Source organism: Triturus cristatus, chromosome 12 (genome assembly GCF_964204655.1).
Source record: "Triturus cristatus chromosome 12, aTriCri1.1, whole genome shotgun sequence".
Classification (NCBI taxonomy): domain Eukaryota; kingdom Metazoa; phylum Chordata; class Amphibia; order Caudata; family Salamandridae; genus Triturus; species Triturus cristatus.
The window spans coordinates 303,599,434-303,618,997 of NC_140595.1; the positions used below are offsets into that span (position 1 = coordinate 303,599,434).

A 19,564-nucleotide genomic window follows, 5' to 3' on the forward strand; every position below is an offset into this window, starting at 1 on the left:
GCCAGAAGAGAGCAATGAAAATTGCATCTTGAATGTAATGTCCCTTTTGTTGATCTACTGGATGTATAAGTATCATTCAGTACAAACAAAGTTAATTATAACCACTCCCTGCACACAGCATATATCACATAATTACTTACCTTCTTTTCAGGGGTGGCAGGAACCCTGTTGAACATTCACACCAATACTCCTGAATTTCTGTGTGCCACTTTCTAAAATGGGTAACAAGGAATGCTTGGGGAAAAGGAGAATAAGAAGAGAAAAGAATGCCTGTTAAAAGGAGGAACTAATGTTCCTTAGTTTTTTTTGTTTTTGAAAGAATACAGTTTATCAGTAGACCGATTAATTCTTATTTTGAAATTCTTTTGAAATTCAGAAAAAATAGCACAATGTACTTTTTTTTTTACACCGCTCCTTACTATTTTTGCCCCCTTCGGCTGCCCCACTCTTTATGAAGATGTGCCTGGCTTCTGCTTCCATAAATAATGAACATTCATCAAAACTTGTATGCACTGCAATATCTTTTAAGCTTGTCTTCAATTGTTATTATGTTTACGATAAGAGACTGTGGGTAATCTTACAGTTTCAGTTAAATCCTCAAAGTACATCAATATGAAATTTTGTGAAAATACGTCTTCTCTTATCTTCACAAGCAATTGAAGGTGTGAATCCCCAACACCCACATAACCAAACTACCACTCTGGTGGACAGATGTGACAAGAGAAAGGATTTAACTGTGGCTAGGATGCTTGAAATGTTCATCAATGTTCGTTCAATGTTAATTCCAGTCCCAACTTGATTCTTAGTTTCAAAGATAACAAAAAGTACATTGAATTCAATGTATTTACAAATAGCCGGCACGTTCTGGATACTTGCTGCTAATATCCACTGCAGCAGCTAACTAGACTTCGCATCAAATAGTTCTCTAGTTCTGGAAAGACGATTCTTCACCCTTTCCAGTAACAATGCATTTTTGTTCTAAGTAAAGGAGCCATTAATTTCCCTCGTAGTGATTTCCTTTATCACAGTTTTAGGAGAGCAGGTGTTAAGATAAATAACTTTTGTACAGAAGTATATGTGCTAAAAGTATGAAGTTGCCTGTTTCCTCAGAGTACTGAGTGCACCTGCCTCCTGCAAGTTCCTTCTCAAAACCAGCTTCAAATGAAAGTGATGATATGAAGATTTAAGTAATTTAGGGGCATTCACTTGATTTGCAGACTCCCAGGACTCTCTTTTGATCATGCCCTTGCCAATCAACTATATATTTTTGATGTGCCTTTAATTTTACATGAGTTTAAAATAGTTTTGATTTCATATTCTTATTCTAGCCCTACAAATACAGGTGCAGGGACAATTTGTATTTTAGTACCTAGCCAAAAACCTTTCAATAAATATAAGTGGAGTACTAGATGCATGTTGGCGTGGAAAGTAATATTACATTTAATGTAACTGGATTTATTTATTTACCTATCTCAAAAATATCTATACATTCTGTCATTAGTTTCTTTTACCATCTAAGTGAAGTTAATTAGTGAACAACCAAACTTGAAAACCTGGGAGATGAACAGGTGTATGGTTACTTTTATGACCTGCATAGGTTTTATGTATCTCTTTAGCAAGTTTAAGGTGTGTGTAAGGTGTGTAGCCTGCCAGAAGCAGATGTCTTTACAGATTTGAGTGGTAAATGCTAAAAGTATATACAAGGATAACAACCCTACATAGAAAAGAAAGGGAATCGACCAGTGGAGGTGTGTTGAGCGTTATTGTGAGGATTGTGCTTTATTATATGGTATGGTTGTGCAACCTTACCGTGTAATGCACTTGCAAAATTGTCTTGGGCCCAGTCAGGCACTTTTGGAAAATCTTTAGCTCAGCCTTGGGTAGCTGTGGCCTCAAGCAGCATGGCTTAAACAAAGGAACTAGTGTAAAGCATTTTGAAGCACCAAACAACAAGATAAGAACGTTACGCAACAAGAAAGAAATCCAACACCATTTTATTAAAATAGATTATATTTTAATGAATTTTTAGACCTCAAGATGAGCAAAATCTTCCAGAGGGTTTCTAAGTAAAACGTAAATCTCAGCTTTTTAGTCCAAAGCACAAACAAACATTGGTAACCTTAAAGTTTGGAAACTTTTAAAAGACTTGTATTCAACTACTCGGGTCCGAGTTGGGTGACCAGTTCTGACTGGGAGAAGGTCAGGGGGGGCAATAGGGAGTATTTAGACAGTTACCTGGTCACCAAAGCAGTCTCAAGACCAGTATAACACTTTACATCAAAACCACCATAGATTTCAATGGAGTGGTCCTGATGCTGGAGATGGAGAATGCTGAAAGATGCTCTGGGTGCTGTGCGGTCAACGGGGGTGTCCTTGTGGTTATTCCTTGATCCACAGGTAAGGTGGGATGACTTTGGCTACAGGGGTCAGTGCCCCTGGAAGTTCTCTTTGAGCCAGTAGGAGGCCAGCTTCGGCTGGGCTAACGATCTCCTTACACAACGGGTCTAGTGGAACCCTTTGGTGAAAGCTGATGCCCGTCTTTGGTGGCCAATCTTGGCTCAGGCGACATTCCTGGGTCCAGTAGACTCGGGTGCAACTACTGGCCATCGAGGAACGGTCTCATGGGTTGTCCATCTGCGATCAGCAGGGAGTCAAAGAATGTGGCTACTGACTTAATGAAATGGGCTACTACAGCTTTGAAGGCCCTAGTGCTGGTTCCAAGGGGTCAGCCAACTCACCCTTGGAGTCACTTCTTCAGTCTGGGGCTAGGGAGCGACTTTTCCACGAGCCAAGAGCCACAGACACTGTCCTCTCTGTACTAGCCCAAGATGCGGCAGGTGCAGTCCAGCAGTCGGTGCAGCCTCTCTTTGCCGGGTCCAGGGCTCAGCAGGGCACTCCTTCCTCACTCCTTTCTCCAGTTCCATTGTGATCTTAGGTTCAGGGTGCCAGGGGCTCCATATTTATGCCCAGAAGGTGCCCTGTGGGGAATGATGCAGTCATTAGCCAATGGGCTACTAGGATCCCTCCTGCCATGTGTCGACTTCCAGCTATGTGTGGCATCTAGTAATCCCAAAGGGCACTATTCTGCCCAACCTCAAGATGTCTGAATCCTTCCTTGGATGTTAAGATCTTTGTAGCCCACTCTAGAGTTGTGCCTACCTGTGGGCTACACGTCCATTGGAAAACCGGTTTAGCCACTGGTTCCCCTTTCTGTCCCATGCCGCCAGACTGTCTACCTGAACAAAGGGTCAACCCTTCAGACGTGTGATCGCCATTTCCCCACCAAAGGTGGCATCACCTTTGAAGCTTGCTTTTTGAACCCACACACTGAATGGCTTACTGCAAGGGTGAGGTAACACCTCCCTCTGAAGCAGGCTACTATTTTTCCTGAGCCTGTGAGTCATTCACTCTACTCTCCAGGAGGGCAGCAGGCTCTCTGGTAGCCAGCAACTGTGCAAGGCCACTTTACCAACTGGGCAGCAGACTAGCAGCGTTCTAAAATATGTCTTTCCTTAAAAATGACATGTAACATGGACCTGTGATCTGATAATAAGAATTCCAACATGACCGCCAATCACAGGTTTGTAAAGGCCAAAGACATTGTGCTAGAGGTTGGACACAACTCCGTCATAAGGGGGATGTTTGACAGAACCACACATTCTGTTGTAATGTATGCCGTTACAATGCGGTCGGTACAGCGTGAATGGCATTACGATGCATAACCTTTACCAAGCATTATTTACAACACGTGCCTTTACCACGCATGCCTTTACAACGAATTCCGTGTTAAAAGCATGAATGGTAAAGGTACATGTGTGGTAAAGGTTTCACCAGTAATAAGGAGTATTTTACAGGTATGTACAAACCATATTCATATATGTATGTGTATATATGTATATATATATATATATATATATGTATATATATATATATATGTATATATATATATATGTATATATGTATATATATATATATATATATATATGTATATATATATATATATATGTATATATGTATATATATATATATATATATATTCAAAGTTTGCCCTGAAGCTTGAAGACGCCACTCCACAAAGGACAGTTCGACAGAACTATTTATTTCCAAACCGGCTTTCACATCCCAATTACTTCAGTAATCCCTTACGCGTTTCGGAGCTGCTGCTCCTTCATCTGAGGGAAGCCTGACAGTCACGGGTCTCCGCAGCATGCACTTGCACCGATTTGCATAATCTTTTTTTATATATATAATTACGTGATAAAAGCATGCATGTTACAGGCATATGCTTGCTAAAAACAATTTACAGGTAGGTACAAACACTTGTTTTGTGTATGCAGCGAAACGAAAATAATTTTATTCAATATCACAATATGAATCATAAAAGCATGCATAAAAAAATGATATACATTGTTCAGGTTGGAAAGCTAAAACACGATCTACAAATTAATATTAAAAACAAATTCCATTCAAATGGATAGAGCAAAGTGCATTTTCCTCCTATCATTAAAATGACAGAAAGAAGAATAAAAAGATTTACTGCGGATTGGAAGGAATTGGTAAATATATAAAAGGTGGTCGACATTGCACAAAGTTTAAAGGCTTTAGCAATGGCTTAGTTAAGCAAATCCTTAGATCTGAATAATATTTACAGAAAAAGACCATGAGAATGGTATTCTGCGTGGATGCATAGTCACAAGGGCAGTTCTCTAATTCATGTGACCAATTATTTATGTTAGAGGAACTGGCTAAGCGATGGGAAATATCAACCTGAAACATGTCAGTACAAATCTATGCCGAGTATTGTGTACGTTTGTTGAATAAGGTTGCATGTCGTATGTGGTCAGGATCAATTGATTCTTGAGTACAGAGGGTTTCATTATCTCTGCGGACAGCCTCAAATCCTCGAGCAGTGATAGGCACTCTGATTTTAGTATTTTCCTAGGGATATTAATCAAAGACCCCGGGTGGTCAAAATACTCAGGGTGGCCATTATCAGCCCAAAAATGTTTGACATACTTGAATCAAGGTTTTTTTTTTAAAAAACATATTTTATTCGTCAATTAGCCATTACAGCTCAGGGCTCTGTGCTCCAGAGACATCTGCCAAATCAGACATATGTAAACATAAAAGCAATCGACATTTTTATATGTAAGATCAAGGTGCATAACAAAGGCATGCTGAATGATGTTGAATTCCCCCCCACAACTTCCACCCTCCCTCTTCCCCCATCCTGAGATCGCACTGCATCTGCTTAATCCTGCCCACAGTCTAAATAAACAAACAAAGATGGGCTGCTCCAACCCCATGCAAAAATCTAATCCATTCTTCCATGCAGCCACTGAAGGGGCCCGCGTTGCCTTTCACTCCCTAGCAATATCTCTGTGGTCGCGTGCACACATAGAACAGAGAGGCAGGGAGGGTGATATATGGGTATTTAATGGTTAAACAAACAACAAAAATGTGGAAGGAAGACAAAAACGAAATGTCCACGAAAGTCTGAGATGCCAATCAACTGGAGGACTCCTTTGTCCTTAGTCTCTAGGCTCCTGGGTCAATCTCTCCCTCCCTCCGTCTTGCTAGGAGACGTCCTCGCGTTCTCTTCTTTCTGCCCCGCTGAATGTAGGGGGGAAGGAGTCAGTAGGTAGGGCCCTCGGAGAAAGAAAGGCAGATAGTGACCAACTATGTAATGGTGGGGGTAGTCAGTGTGCCGTCACCTGGGGTTGGTTGTGTTGGGAAGGACTGTGGGTGTAGGTCATCAGGGAACACACGTGAAAGGAATAGGTGGTTGGGTACCCATGCACATACAGGCGTCCTTCACCGCCCGACCTCCACCAGCCCGTGGAAAAATAAGAAAAGAAGGGTGCTTGCCTGTGGCCACGACCATCCAGCGCCGTGGCAGGGGGAGCCTCGCCGTCCTTCTCCTCCTCAGACCGGCTTGACTCTGGGATCTTGCCCCTAGGCGGTTCTTCCGGCGTCGTGTCCTCCTCCTCCCGGACTCCTTCTCCCAGTGCTTCTCCCTCTTTCCTCAGCTCCTCGGGGTTCTCCTCCTCCTCACGTCGGCGTCGCGCGCCGATCGCCGCCATTGCTTTGTTTTCTTCCTCCTCTCGCCCCTCCTCTTCCTGCATTCCTGTGCAGTCCGGGACTAGACTGCCGATCTCCTCTTCCTGGCGTCCGATCGCAGGCGCCATGTTGGAGTTCTCGGACGCGGGAGGCACCGCGTTACAATCTCGTTTCGCCAGCGTAAACCCCAACAACATAAGATGTCGTTTGTAGACATTGCCCCCTATCCCTTCCATGATGTGAAGTAGGGCCAACTGCCGTGTTTGAGGGAGTCCCCTCCCCAGCACCTCCGAGAGGCATGCAAATACTCCCCTCCAAAAACGATCTAAGGACGTACACTGCCAAACAGTATGCAGGAAAGTGCCCTCCTCCCGACCACAGCGAAGATACTCTGGGGAAGCAATCAGTCCCACCCGCCACAGTCGTGTTCTAGTAAAATAGACCCTGTGGAGATACTTGAACTGAACCATCGCTATTGCAGCACCCCGCGGAGCTGCCAGTGCCTCCGTCCAGTCCTCCTCCTCTCGGGTGCCCACTTCAGCCTCCCCGAAGCTTTTGTAGTGTGGGGGAACAGTGAGTAACCAGGGATTGGTATATCTGGGAGATCTTCTTTTCTTGTAGGTCCCCCATAAAGACTTTCGCCTCCAGTGGACTAAATTCAGGGAGAGACTCCAAACCCTCCAGGCTAGGAGACAGGGTGTGGCGAAACTGGAGGTACCGAAAAAATTGAGATTGTGGCATATGGAATTCCCTCTGGAGGTCTTGGAAGGGCTTGAGTGTTGTGCCCCTCATAACATCTCCCAGGGTTTAAATGCCAATGTCGTCCCATCCCTGTAGGGCCGCCAGTTGGGGCAGGCGCCCATTGTTCCACAGAGGGGTCCCCCGAGTCAAGGTATTCCACCAACCCATACGCCGCAGGGCCTGCCTCCAAATCTGGAACACCACCCGTGTGACCGATGGCAGCGCACCCCACAACGGCGCCAAGTATAGGAGTGTGTGTAATGAGTGGCTCCCCATGAGTTGCCGTTCCAGGTCTCCCCTATCCCCATACCACCACTCATTAAGAACCAGCAGGTGCGATGCCTGGTAGTATGAGAGAATGTTAGAGGACGCAAGACCTCCTTAATACGTGGACAGAAAGCATGGGCGCAGTGCCACGCGCACCCTACCCCCCTCCCACAAAAATTGCCCCAGCACAGAATTCACCAGCCGGAACCATCTAGGCGGGATCGGGTACGGGTGGTTCTGTAGCTGGTAGAGGAGCCGGGGAAGCGCTACTATCTTGAATATTGGCTATCTGCCAAACAGAGTCAGAGGCATACGGGACAAAGATTTAAGGTCTGAACGAACTCGCTCCCACACTGGAGCCACATTCCGTTCCCAGGAGATTGTCGGTATATCTGAAAGGAACACCCCCAGGTATTTCAACCCCCCCACCGCCAACTGGACCGAGGACGCCCATGTACCCGCTCTTGTTTGATCTCCCAGGGCCCACAATGTGGATTTGCGGGGATTCATATACAAACCCGACGTCTCCCCAAAAATCTACATGATGCGCAGAAGCCGCGGCCCCGTCCTGTCCACCGCTGTAAGAAAAAAAGGACATCATCCGCATATAGCGCGATCCGGTCGGACAGACCCGGGACCCATTCAAATCCCCGAACCTGCGCATTGATGCGTACCCACGCCGTCAACGGCTCCATGGCTAGGGCGAAGAGGTATGGAGACAGGGGGCACCCCTGCCTTGTGCCCCGTCCTATGGAAAAAGAGGAGGAGGACGCGCCAGCCACCCGAACCGACGCTGTTAGCTCCATGTAGAGGAGCATTATGTAAGAGAGGAAGTGGGGGCCAAGATTGAGTCTCCGTAGCAGTGCGAAGAGGTAAACCCAGCTTAGGGAATCAAACGCCCTGTCCATGTCTGCCAGGGGAAGCGGCGCCGGCTCTCCCGTCTGCTGTATGGCAGCCACCGCCACGTGTGCCCTCGTTATGTTGTGCCTGGTCGCCCTCTGGGTCATAAACCCCGCCTGGTCCGGGTGTACAAGAGCAGAGATGTAGGGCAGAAGACGATTGGCCAACGCCTTAGCCAGGATTTTGGCCTCCACGTTTAAGAGGGAAATGGAGCAATACGAGGCATGTTGGTCTGGGGGTCCGCCGGGCTTATGGAACACCACTACCTCCGCATGCCTCCAATCTGGAGGGAGTAAGCCCTTTTCCCGGGCCTCCTCCACCACCGCCCGGTAATAAGGGGCTAGCTGCACATTGTAACGACGGAAGAATTCGCTAGGAAACCCATTGGGTCTAGGTGCTTTACCGGGATTGAGCTCTCCCAGTGCCGCACCCAACTCCTCATCAGTCAAGGGGACCTCCAACTGGTCTCGCACCTCATCTGGCACCATTTTGGGGGGCAAGTCTGCAATGAACTTATCGATGGTGGATTCTGACAAACATTCCCGGGGGCGTAGAGCTCCGCATAGTATGCAGCGAATCTCTCCGCTATGGTGGAGGGGTCAGTAATCGGCATCCCCGCCGAGTCCAGAATTCCCGGTAGGGCCTGGGCGTGGAAGGCACCCTGACAGAGTCGGTGCAACATCTTGCTAGACTTGTCCCCCCATTGGTATACCCTGCTGCGTGTCGCCAACCAGAACTGGCGTGCCTCGTCCAGCAACAGGGCGGCACAGGTCTGTTGTGCAAAAAGCAATTGCCGCACTTGCTGATCCCTCCCTGCCTCCCGACACCGGAGCTCGAGTGCCTCCACGTCTGCCTCTGCACGAGTCGGTTCCTCCCTACGCTTCCTGCGGGCCGCGCACAAGGATATGTCAACCCCGCGCAAGGTAGGCTTCATCGCCACCCACAACGTCGCGGCGCCAGGAACGGACCCCTCATTAGCCGTCCGGTACTGGGCAATTGCTTCACTCATATGTGTCCCATACTCTGCATTCTGCAAGTGCCAAACTGATAAACGCCACCGAAACGGTTGTTTCCCTCTGCCTATATATAGCTCAAGGGACACCGGAGAGTGATCCGAGAGGCCGCAAGGCAAAATCTCCACCAACGCCACCCTGTCGACTGCCACCCGAGGAACAAAGAAGTTGTCAATTCTGGATAGTGAATTATGGACCGCCGAGAGGTATGTGAACCCCCGCCGATCACCATGCATACGTCGCCATACGTCAATCAAGTCCAATCCCGTCACTAACGAATGCAGTTTCGTGGGAAGACCACCCCCGGGGCTACCCCCAACTCTGGTCCTATCTTTGGCCAAATCCATAACATCATTCCAGTCCCCACCCACCACGGATAACCCATCTAGCATGTTGGCCCACAAGGAATGCAGTATCTCTAACAGATTCCATTGTGGGGGGGGTGCATATACACTGCCCAATGTCAGGAGATCCTCCCCGATCCTGCCTCGGATAAATAGATAGCGCCCCTGCGTGTCAGTCCACTGTTGTATGTGCACATAGGGGGACCCTACGGTGTACTAGGATCGCTACTCCCCGTGAACCCCTTATAAATCCAGTGTGGAAGACCTGCTGGAATCCATAGCGTTGCAAGCAAAGGTCCTTCGTGCCCAAAAGATCAGTTTCCAGCAACATAAGAACATCGTCCTTAGCCCTCTTTGCCTGGTAGAGTATCGCTCCACGTTTGATTTTATCCAGGGCCCCACGCACATTCCAACTGATGATGCGGAGACTGCCCGGGGTTATCCTGCTATCGTCTGGCACTCCAGCTATGAGGGGGCGCGTGCTCCTGCAGAGCGGATAGTGAACTGTGGTGGTGCATGTGTAGAGAACAACAAGCGTCTAGCGGAATTGCGATCTGAAAACTTAAACAACCCCCACCCAACAAACCCCCCACCCCATACCTCAAAAACACTGAGGTATCTGTCGCTGTAGGGCTGGTCCCCAATCCCCAACGGGGGGATGAAGACTGCCCCAACCAATGGATCCCCAACTCATGGCCCATGTCCTCTGGGTATGTCTCCGACCAACACGGTCTTGGCGGAGAGACCAGCCCACATTGTGACTCCCCCTAGTAATAGCTACCACGGCTCCACAGCACCCCATTGACTTCGTACATTAGGGTTCAAGAGTTTGTCGCCCCGAGGTAGAGATCCCCCCCTACCCCCCCTCGAGAGGAGGCGCTGAAGGACCGAGAGCGCCGCCGGGATCTGGATCGTCTGCTGCTCTTCTGTTGTTGACCCCGGGGGCCCCTCCGGGCCATCTCACTCGATGAAGAATCGGACTCCCTTCCAGGTGGTGTATGTGGCCTCACCCGCACTGTCTCGTTCGTCCATTTGAATACCTCCTCCGGGGTGTTGAAGAAGTGGGTGCGGGAGCGAAATACCACCGAAGGCGCGCCGGAAATAGTAGGGCGTATGGAAGCTTAAGGTCTCTCAGGCGTGCCTTCGCCGCCGCGAATGACTGGCGCTGTTGCTGGACTTGTCTCGTATAGTCAGGAAAGATAAGAATGCGGGCATTATTGTATTGCAGAGGTTCCTTAGCCCTAGCTTGCTTCAGGATAGCATCCCGATCTAGGTAATTTAACAGTTTGGCAATAACTGGCCGTGGGCGAGACCCCACCGGGGATTTCTACATGAGTGCTCTGTGGGCCCGCTCCACGACAAAACACCGGGACATGGCCTCAGAGGGAAGCCAGCTCTCCAGCCATTGTGTAAGGAATCGTTCCATGTTGCCCTCTTCGCAGCCCTCCGGAAACCCGACAAATCGGAGGTTGTTGCGTCAAGCCCTCCCCTCTGCATCTCGAAGCGCAAGGCCCTTTTGGACAGTCTCCATCTTAGCAACCTTCTGCCTTAATACGGTGACATCATCTTCCACCCCAGAGATCCGGGAGTCAGCCTCCGTGATATGTCCCTTGTCATGTCCGCCCCTGAAGAACCCACACAATCCCAGGAAGAGCCGGGTAGGGCGCAGGCGCGGGAACCACCAGCTCCCGCTGTCCAACCAGACTGCCGAATGGGCACCAACCAGAAGGCGTTACAAATCCACAGGGCCAACAAGACCTCTCGGGCCCCAGCTCACCAGGGGCTCCCGGGCACGTATATGCGTTCTCTTTGACCGCCTGGGTGAAATCCCTGTAGATGAATATGAGAGTCCCGCACTCACCGCCGCCGTGCGGTCCCACCAGGGGTAATAACAGCTACTAGTCCCAGGGGCCCGATGCAGGCCCATGCGGCCCGACCGACTACAGGTGTGGGTGCCCCGCGATCCCGGGTCAACTCTGGTAGGGGGGGGGGATGGGGGAGAGGTGCAGAAAGCCGGACAGCAGACTTCACAGCCTCCCCCTTTGCGGCTCGACTGCGCCGCCGGTCCCCCACTACCGTATCACATACAGGAGGGGGAAGCTCCAGGGGAAGCGAGCCAGTCGTCCACAATCCAGGCGGGCACCCCCGATGACCGGATACTGGGGAGGGACAGAGGCTGATCGCTCTGCCCCCGCGGCCCGATTCTCCCGCCGATCCCCCACTAAGCCACTGGGAGGATGAGGGAGTCCGGTAGGCAGCAGGCCAGCCCCACGTGGCCCGACCGACCGCCGATGTGGGAGCCCCAAGGGCCCCGGAATAGCTCAGAGAGGGGGGAGAAAAGAACGGATGGCAGGCCTCCTATTCACCTCCCCTGCGGTCCGGTTGCACCGCCGATCCCCCACGTAATGCCAGGAAACCAAATAGGGGGGGCCTCACCGTAGATTTAAAGTCTGCGACCCCCTTCAGCAACCTCCAGTGCCGCCGGCCACCCTCACCGCCAGGCTGGCCCAATCACGGACCGCGGCCCCTCCTCACCTTCGCGGCCTGATCCGGGCTGCCGTGTCTCCTCCGCAGATTGTGTCCCGGGCCAAGCTGCAGAACAGCGTAGCAGTGCTCAGCACCCCCGCCGGCCATCCAAGCCCTCCACCGACACCAGGGCTCTCCGATCTAGTCGATATGCTAGTGGGCGGGCCCAGCGTGCCGCACGCCCTCCAGCCGCCTCCGGTGGCCCAAGCGCGACTCCCCGGCTCCACCACTGGTGTCAGGCCTCACTCCAGGCGCAGTCCGATCGTGCCGCCAAGGATCGCCGTAGGCTCCCCAGAACCACTCAGGGCGAAGATAGGGGCAACGTAGTGCTGCTGGGCCATCTCGATGGGGTCTGAAAAGTCGGGGGAGTCAGGATGAACAACAGATAGTCGGTGGGCTGGACGGAGCACACTTAGCACACGTCCACCATGTTGGCTTGCCAAGCCATGCCCCTGAACCAAGGGATTTTGAAGATGTGCGTGGATTTGAGGCAATCCTTTATGATATCTTGGTTACATTCTGTGAACTCAGTTGACCAGATTTTATGCCAAAGCAGGACAGGCTAAATCATAATCAGGTCTGATAAGTAGGGGGGTACCCAATTCTGAGTGACAGACAAAGGTGGACAGCTTTTGGGAAGGGCAAGAAGATTCCTTAAGTAAGCATTTTCCACCAGCTGCAATGAATCGACATTAGTCCCCCAACTCTGACCCGTGCAGAGCGATAGTCCAGCATTTGGCCTTATATATATATATATATGGTCATCATCTCTCTTAGTGACTTCTTGCTCAGTTTCCTAGAGAAATTGAGCGGTGCAGAAATAGTATTAATACATTGGGGCCTCCTGGAATTCACCTAGCATCTCCGGTGCAGGCCCAATAAAATCCCTAGATATGAGAAGGATGGTGTACGAGTGATTTTAGTGCTTTCGCCGAAGATTTCGTGGCATTTTATAGCTCTTTTCCCTTGTTTCATTTTAAATGTTTATCTTATATTAATTTGCAGAACCATGTTCTGCATATGCTTAACAAATTCAGTGAGTAAACTCTTAAGCCGAGAGGGGTGCAGGCCATAAGCACCACGTCGTCAGCATAGAGGAGGGCTGAAATTTACTTGCTAGGGCACTGCCCCAACTATACATATATAAATTAAACAAAAAAGGGGCAAATACACACGCTTGCCAAACCCCTTTCTCTATTCTAAATGGCTGTGAGCATTCTCCTTCTAGACCTTAGCGTACTCTGGCCCTACTTGACAGGTACATGTGCCTAAGGAAGTTAACTTTTGTTGTGTCCACGCCAAAAGTGGGCATGATAGTCCATAGTTTATCATGCACAATACAATCAAATGCAGATGTTAAGTCTACAAATGCAAGAAACAAGTTACCTCGTTTAATATTCACATATTTCACAATTAATAAGTTCAGATTAATAGCATGCTTGATTGTCCATATTCCTGGGCGTAATCCATATTGAAGGTCTGAGATAATGTTGTTGGAGTCAGCCCAATTCTGTAGCCTACACAAAAGAATATGGAAAGCCACTTAAACTAAGGAGTCTAATAAAGAGATGGGTCTATATTGCGCGGGGCTGTTGCGATCACCTTTCTTATAAATGGGCACTATAACAGATTCTGCCCAGGTATTTAAATAACCAGCACTCCGGCAGGCTCTAAAAAGAAGTGTCAAAAGATGGCCCCACAGGTCGATATTGGATTTGTAAAGATCGACCGGAATGCCATCTGAGTCTGGTGCTTTACCCTCTTTACTCGCCTTTAAGGCCGAGATGACCTCTTTAAGGGTAAAATTAGAGTTAAAATGTTCATCAAGGGGGGAGGAGCCTAGCGCGCATCCAAGATGGTCGCGTGAGCACAGGGCTCCCCGGACCCTCGCTGCTCCTCGGAATTTATCCTGACTCTATCCTGACTTGGTTTATGGAATCTGGGAGACGAATGCTGGCTGAACACTAAACTCCTTTCGGAAATCAAATCGGACCTGGCAATCCGGAGTTATGGCGGTTTGAACTTTTGAGGCCCACCCGACGGCTGTGCCCGATGCGAGGGTGATCTGTGGAGCCGGGGCGTAGTTGAACAACAACGGCAGCGGGGCTGTGCCAGTGGCCGTCACATCACTTTCGGTTTCACTTTTGGTCTTCGAGGGGCTGGACTGTGGACTTGCTTGGTGCGACTGGGCTTTCATTTTGCCTTCGCTTGATGCCGGTGGCTTCGTCTGCTGCCAGTGTGCTCATTGACGGTGGTCCCTTCGCTCCGCCATATTGCGGCCTGTGGTGCGACACGCGTCTGCCTGGACTGTGCCACCTCGACGCTTCCTCGGTGGTCCCCTTCGGCGATCGAGGTTCTCATGGGAGGCAAGGGAGACCCCGAGAGGCGTAAGACCAAAACATCCCTACGTGGGGGACCGGTCCAGACGAACAACATGGACCGCTACACTCAGGGTAAAGGATCCCCCGGGACGGCCAATGTCCCCCCGGAGGACACCAGTGGTGGCCCGTCCGTTTCTCCGGATCTGTCCCTGCAGGACATCATGGGCGCCATTAAGGGCATCAGAGAGACCATCGCTACGCAGTACGAGGCCTTGGCCCGTAAAATCGACACGGTGGCCATTGACATTACGCTAATCCGGGCGGATCTCTCTAAGACCAACGAGAGGGTTCAATCGCTGGGTGTGCGGACGTCCTCCCTTGGTACGGACGTGTCGGACCTGCAGGCCACTCTCGGCGATCTCAAGTCGGCCAATGATCTGATGGCCCGGCGGCTGGAAGACTTCGAGGGACGGGCCCGCCGCAATAACATCCGCGTCATAGGTGTTCCGGAGACCTCCCATAACTGCCCGGTTGATCTCCTGGTCGAGGAGCTCATCCTCGAACATCTTGCTCCCGCTGGCCTGAGTAAGTTTTTCGCTGTGGAGCGGGCCCATCGAGTCCCGGGTGGCCGGCCGCGACCGGGTGCCCCCCCCGAGGCCTATCGTTGCGAGACTTTTCCACTACCGAGACCGAGACGCGATTCTGCAGGCCTCACGGGTCCACGGCCCGGTCCGACATGAGAACTCGTCCATTAACTTTTTCCCGGACTTCACCCAACTTGTCCAGAAACAGCGGATGGGCTTCCAGGGGGTGAAGCGGCTTCTCCGGGACCTCGGTCTCAAGTACTCTATGCTTTATCCTGCAAGGCTCCGAGTGGAACATGAAGATCGGACTACCTTTTTTGACTCTCCTGCGACTGTGAGTGACTGGCTGGATTCGTTGCCGGACCGGGGTGACCGGACTGGGCCCTCGGCCGGTACCGAGGGTGGCGGGTCTCCTTTGGAGTGACTTATGGTCCCGGACTCTGCCATGTTGTACTGTTCGGCTGGGTTCTACTTCTTTTGTGCATTTTGTTTCATTATGTTGCATGTGGGGAGCGGGCGGGGACGGGTCCCTTCCCTCCTCCAGGGTCTTTTCGTAGAATGGGGTTTGTAGGGCGACAGGCACACTGCAAGTTGGGGTGGTTTTTTGGACCGCAGGGGTGCAGGGTGGGGGGTGTTGGAGTTGGGGGGGGGGGGGTTGGTGGGTGGGTGGGGTTGTTTGCATTTGTGTTTTTTGTTTTCAAGGCGAAGTATTGGCTATGGTTCATCCTTGGGTGTTGAGCTCTTTGCTAGGGGGCCCTTGATCTACTGGAGGGGATGGGGGGGGACGGGTTGAGATTGATGTCTTGGAACGTCAATGGATTGGGGGACCGTATCAAACGGGGTGTTGTGCTGCAATATCTGCGTCGTCTGACTCCTGATGTGGTGTTCTTACAGGAGACGCATCTGGTTGGCAATGTTTGTCGGGCTATGAACAGGGGGGGATATCGACTTGTGGCCCACTCTGGTTTCACCACTGGTTCGAGAGGGGTGGGCATTCTCTTGCGAGCTTCACTTCCGTTGGAAATCACCAGGGTGGTCCCAGACGATAGAGGGCGCTATGTGGCTCTGACTGGGAGGTGGGAGGGGCAGTCCCTTTCCTTGATCTCGGTCTATGTTCCCCCGGGCCTCCAGAACTCCACCTTCTCAGACTTGGGTCGTATGTTGCTTGGGCTTCCTGACAGTCTTTTGCTTATGGGTGGGGACTTTAATTCGGTTGTCTCGGGTGACCTGGACCGTCATCCGCCCAGGGCCCTCCCTGCTGCCCAGGCGTGGCTGGGCGGGCTCCTGGAGACCTTCGGTCTGGTGGACTGTTGGAGGTTAATGCATCCGACCCAGTGTCAGTACACCTTTCACTCTGGGGCCCATGGGAGTCTCTCCAGACTGGATTATTTCCTTATGCCCGCGGCCCAGGCTACTCGGATTCGAGAGGTCAAACACCTGGCCAGGGGTATTTCTGATCATTCCCCACTGTGGTTGCTTTTTGACACCGGGTCGCGGTCCGCTGGGCGGATCGCTCCTATTAGCCCTTGGTACATGCGAGACCCCAAGATCCGTGATAGCCTGATTAAGTCGATTGATCAATATTTTTCTGAGAATGAGGGGTCGGTGTTGTCCTCAGTATCCCTGTGGGAAGCTTTCAAAGCAGTGCTCCGCGGGCATGCCCTGTCCCAGATAGTGGAGGCCAAGAGGGTTAAGAGAGAGGCGGTTGTGACGCTGGAGATTGAAATACTGGGGCTGGAGGCAGCCTTGGAGGCGGGTGTCACCCCGAATGGGCTGCATGCCCTCAGCCTGAAGCAGTTTGAATATAAGTCTCTCGTCACTGATGCTGCCAAGACTATGTATAGGGAGCAGCAGGGTAGGTTGTATGATGCCGGAGACAAGGCGGGTAAGCTGATTGCCTGGTTGGACAGGAAGGAGAGAGTGAATCGTTTGGTCCCGGAGCTTCGGGGGTCGGATGGAGTGTGTGTGACTGAGCCTGGTGAGATTGTTGAGTGTTTTGCTGACCACCTCCGTGCAGTTTACTCCCCGGTGTCTGATAGAGATGAGGACGACTCTCGTCTTCTGCTTCGGGATATTGCCCTGCCCGGCCTATCCGTCGAGGACCGCGAGCTGATGGATGCCCCTTTGTCTGTCGAAGAGATAGCTACTGCGATTCGCTCCCTCCGCTCGGGCAAGGCTATGGGCCCCAACGGTCTGCCGATTGAACTATATAAGTTGCGCCCGGATAAAATCGCGCCTTTCCTCCGTCATATGTTTCAGGAATCGCTCGAGAGGGGTTCCCTTCCTGACGACCAGCGTCTGGCTACTATAGTGGTGATTCCCAAGGAGGGTAAGCCACGTGACCGCTGTGCCTCCTATAGGCCTATTTCCCTGCTGAATGCCGATCCCAAAATCCTTGCTAAGGTCCTCGCCAATCGCTTGCTGAGCGTTATATGTGACTTGATACATCCGGATCAATGTGGCTTCATCCCACATCGTAATACCGCTCTCAACTTACGGCGTCTGCACGGCGTCCTCGCTAGGGCTGAGTACTTCGCTGAACCGGCCATATTGGTTTCCCTAGACGCCACGATGGCCTTTGATACCATTGAATGGCCATTTCTTTGGGCCGTCCTGGCGAAGTTTGGTTTTGGGGAGGGGTTCCTTAGCTGGGTGAAGCTCCTTTATGCTGGACCAGTGGCTCAGGTGGTTGTCAATGGGCGGGTTTCTCGGCCTTTCGCTCTCGGGAGGGGAACTAGGCAGGGGTGCCCGTTGTCCCCGCTGATCTTTGCTCTCGCCCTGGAACCGCTCGCCGCCTGGCTCCGTTGGGAGCCCTCGATTAGAGAGCTCCGGTGGGGCCCGGGCTTCGAGGATCGGGTTTCATTGTACGCGGATGATATTCTCTTGTATCTCACCTCACCGCGGAAGTCGCTCAATGTTCTCTTTGATGTCCTTACTTCCTTCGGGAAAAACTCGGGTCTGATAATCAACTGGTCCAAATCTTGTGTGTACCCTATCTCTGGTGGTCTTCCTCTCTTGCCGCCTCGGCTTCCGCTCCGAATATCTCAGTCCGGCTTTAAATACCTGGGAGTGTACGTTTCGTTGGATCCGGCGGTCCGCTATGAGCAGAATCTCCTGTCTCCACTCCGGCGTTTGAGGGCAGATACGGCTCGGTGGTGTAAGCTGCCCTTGTCTCCGCTTGGTCGCGCGGCGCTGTTTAAAATGATGTCCCTTCCCAGATTCCTTTATGCACTCCAGAACTCCTTCGATGTCATTCCTGCCGCCTACTTTAGGGAGGTGGAGAGTTTGCAGAGGAGACTGGTTTGGGACGGGCGATCGCGTATCGCTTTGGCCAAGCTGACTCTTTCCTGGTATGACGGGGGCATCGCGCTTCCTGATATTAGACGGTACTATTGGGCCTCCCAGCTGTCTGCCATTAATCATGCTACGTACGCTCCTGGTTCGAACCCGGCATATGAGATGGATAAATTCCTGCTCCCCGGCGGTAACTATAACAGAGCGCTTTACTCGCGGTCTGCTGGTAGGGCCCTTACGGGCCCTACCAGGATTGCGGTCCGTGTATGGAAGGCGGCTCACGTTGCGATGGGCTGGAGTGAGCGCTTAACGTGCGCCACTCCTCTATTCGACTCAGACCGCTTGGGAAGCCTCTGGACAACGAAAGGCTTCGAGCGCTGGGATACGATCGGCATCAGCAGAGTGGGGGACCTGTGGGTTAAAGGTGCGGTTAAATCCTTCGCGGCGCTTCAGCGCGAGTATGAGCTTAGTGACAGAGAGTTCTTCCGTTATGCACAGGTTCGGCACGCCCTGCTTTCGGTCTTTGGGGAGGGGACCACGGTCCCTTCTTCTTCGCCTCTCGAGGACCGCATACTCGATGGTCACGTCCCCGATAGTACTATCTCCCTGATTTACAAAAAACTGATAAACAATCGGGCTGACCTCTTGGTGCGTCTTCGGGAGGCATGGACGGGAGATGGGGTGGAGCTGGACGATGAGGACTGGCAGACTGCACTGTCATCCCCTAAGGAGGTGGCCATCCCGGCCCGTCTCCGCCTGGTCCAGCTTAAGATTCTCCATCGTGTATATGTGACGGGCCCCCGCCTGGTCTCGATGGGGTTTTCAGACGACGGACTCTGTAAGCGTGGCTGCGGGCTCAGTGCTACCTTTCTCCATATCCTATGGGAATGCCGCGAGGTGGCGGAATACTGGCGCCGGGTGCATGATATTATGAGACGAGTCACCGGGGTCGCTCTGCTGCCGGAGGTGCGTCGTTGTGTGCTGAATGTATGGAAGCCCAATGACTGCAATGCGGCTCAGGCTCGGTGGGCGGCCTTGGGGAACATGATTGCAAAGAAAGATATTGCACAGCTTTGGGGTTCCCAGCGGCCTCCCACCGTGTCCGTCTGGAAGGAGAACATGGACTGGTGCATGTTCAGGGAGAAAACGGTATATGTGGCTCGTGGTAAACCGGGGGCTTGGGGTAAAATTTGGGGGCAGTGGAACGCGTATCGTGGGTCTATCTGTGCTCCCCCTTTGGTGGATACGTCCGGGGTTGCCTCGTCCCCCTGATCCTTGAGGGTTCCTTGCGCATCTCGTACTTTGGAGTACAGATTTGGTTCTCTCGTGGCCCCCCCTCCCTCTCAGGTCTTCTTTTATTGACCGCCCTCGGGTGGTCGGTGTGTTGACTCCCCCGGCTGGTGTTCGCCGCCCTTCATAAGTCGTTTCGCCTTGTTTGTTGTATTTTCGTATTTTTCTTTTTGTTGTTATTTATTTTAAAATTGTGTATTCTGATTTCCCTTATGTGCAGTCGG

The 19,564-nt window shown here is 51.5% G+C and overlaps 1 protein-coding gene across 2 annotated transcripts in view; it reads left to right on the forward strand.

Annotated features, from left to right (window-relative positions):
• PRMT7 (protein arginine methyltransferase 7) overlaps positions 1 to 19,564 on the forward strand; it is a 654,823-nt gene that overhangs the window by 104,853 nt on the left and 530,406 nt on the right. The gene's annotated exons all lie outside the window — the stretch shown is intronic.